We start from the raw sequence: 2,975 nt of genomic DNA on the forward strand, positions 1-2,975 counted from the left end.
ACTATCACTTCAAAAGTTTGGGGTCATTAGTTTTTATTTATTTATTAATTAATACTTTTATTCAGCAAGGACACATAACATTGATCAAAAGTGACAGTAATTTAATTGATCCACTGTATCAAATAAATACCTATAGTTGTGTTTGCTCTCCGTATGCAGTGACGCTTTCCTTCCACGAAATGCGACATACCTCTAGTTTGGTTTATTTCAGCTGCAAAAGAGCTACTGTGTCTAAAGTGCTGGAAACAAATAGTTTCTGTTGCAACTTCGAGTTCTTCTAAGCCATCTGGTAAATAACGACTATATTATGACTGTAAATAACGACTTTATTATGACTGTAAATAACGACTATGATTTTATCACTGTATATAACGACTATCAGTTTTAGTCGACTATCAGTATCAGTTTTAATTGACTAATTAAAGAGTATGCATCAAAAATCTGTATATAATATTTTATTACTTGTATCATGTTTCCAAGATATTGTAATAAATTAAAAATGTATTCTATTTTTTTTTTTTTTTTTTTTGTGTCCTTAATATCACTTTCCATCCAAACACGCCAGAACAAAAAACAAAAAAGCCAGTTCCCTAATGACATTATCCTGCAGGAAGTGACATCATTTTGTTTGTTCGACCTGTTTAATCAAATTATGGCACGGATCAGTTTGAGATCAAAATGAAACTTTGGCTCAACATTGTTCATTTTTCTTTTCATCCTGTAAATAACCAAGTTGTAATACATAAAGTATCTAGTCTAATATATAAATGCTTGAATAATCCAGACACTTTAAACTCTTATCTTGGTGAGCTAGTTTAGCTTACACTCTTAAGAGTTAACAGTAGTTATTTCATCACTAAACTGTTGCAAACTCAGTTTCTCAGCTTGAGTCACAGGATGATGCAACATTGATCACATGATCTGAGAGGATGTAACATTGATGTTCCTCTGCTTTAGTCTGGTGAACCCCTGCTGGAAGATGCTGGAATTACACCATCTCTCTCCATTGACAGCCACTCAAAAGTTTAATTCTGATTAAATAAATTTTTTATGCAACTGCAAAACCACAAATATTTTAGCTGTTTTGAAGGCTCTTAAAAAGTTAAATGGATTAAAGGTTTTTGCAATATTTTTATTACCTAGCAATTTTTTTAAATAATAGGCTCAGTAGACTTGAAATATGAAAAGGTTCTTCAGAATATGCAGCATTTAATAGGCTATGCCATTTGATTATGCGTCACAGCCATGAGAAAACAGACAAATCTACATTGTACCGTACATTAGTGAGAGACAACGTGATAAAGATGCTTTTCATCTGCGATCTTGTGATTGTGTTCTTTAAAATACGAAGAAATTGAGATGACAGTGTGTGTGTGTGTGTGTAAAACACAATATTATATATTTAAATATTATTTTACATTTTAAAATATTAATATAGTATATATAAATATGACACTATTTTGTTTAAATATATATAATGTAATACATATTTAAAAAATCTTATATCAAATTGAAATATATATATATATCAATTTAATTTACTTTTTAAAATATATATTTAAAAAAATATTAGATTGTGAAATCTATATTAAACTATTAATATTGTACAATTTGATATAATATTAATGTATGAATAATATTATATTTAAAAAAAAAATATATATATATAATATTACACTATAATATATGTTATACAGAATATAAAATATATTCATATTAACATAATATTTTAAAATATATTTATACATTAATATATCAAATTGTACAATATTAATATTGTGTAATATAGATTTCACAATCTGATTTTTTATATATATACATATATATATATATATATATATATATATATATATAAATGGATTTTTTTAAATGTAGATAATATGTATTATATATATGTATTTAATATAGTGTAAGAATATATATATATATATATATATACAGTGCAATGCATAAGTTAATACACCCATGCTAAAGTTGACTAAAAAGAGGAATAAAAAATCATATTTTGGAAATTGAACTTAATGCCTTAATTTAAAAAATTAGGAAAAATCCAACCTTTAAGGACACCAATTTTCTTTGTGAATGAATAATGTATCGTAAATAAATAAATGTTCTTCCTTAAAATACATGGTGCATAAGTGAGTACACCCCTATGTTAAATTCCCATAGAGGCAGGCAGATTTTTATTTTTAAGTATTTTTTTATATTTTTTTTTAGGATACTATGCATCCTGATAAAGTTCCCTTGGCCTTTGGAATTAAAATAGCCCCACATCATCACATAGCCTTCACCATACCTAGAGATTGGCATGATTTTATTTCAGTTAGCCTAAAAGCTAGTTTGATTTGCATTGAGAGATGATCTTATGGAAAGTACCCCATGGCAATCTCTAGGTATGGTGAAGGCTATGTGATGATGTGGGGCTATTTTAATTCCAAAGGCCAAGGGAACTTTATCAGGATGCATAGTATCCTAATTTTTTTTTTTTTTAAATACTTAAAAATAAAAATCTGCCTGCCTCTATGGGAATTTAACATAGGGGTGTACTCACTTATGCACCATGTATTTTAAGGAAGAACATTTATTTATTTACGATACATTATTCATTCACAAAGAAAATTGGTGTCCTTAAAGGTTGGATTTTTCCTAATTTTTTTAATTAAGGCATTAAGTTCAATTTCCAAAATATGATTTTTTATTCCTCTTTTTAGTCAACTTTAGCATGGGTGTATTCACTTATGCATTGCACTGTATATATAATATTATAAATATTTATATATTTATATATAATATAGTGTATATATATAGTATATATATATATATAAATCTTATATTAAATTGTAAAATAAATATATAAATATTACAGTAATTTAAATTATTTAAAATTTGATTATATTTCCTGACTTTTCTAACATTTTATAGTAGTAGTAGTAGTAGTAATAGTATTTAATAACATATATTATAATATTTCTTTT

This window comes from Abramis brama, assembly GCF_963993115.1.
Source record: "Abramis brama genome assembly, chromosome: 8".
NCBI classification, from domain to species: Eukaryota; Metazoa; Chordata; class Actinopteri; order Cypriniformes; family Leuciscidae; genus Abramis; species Abramis brama.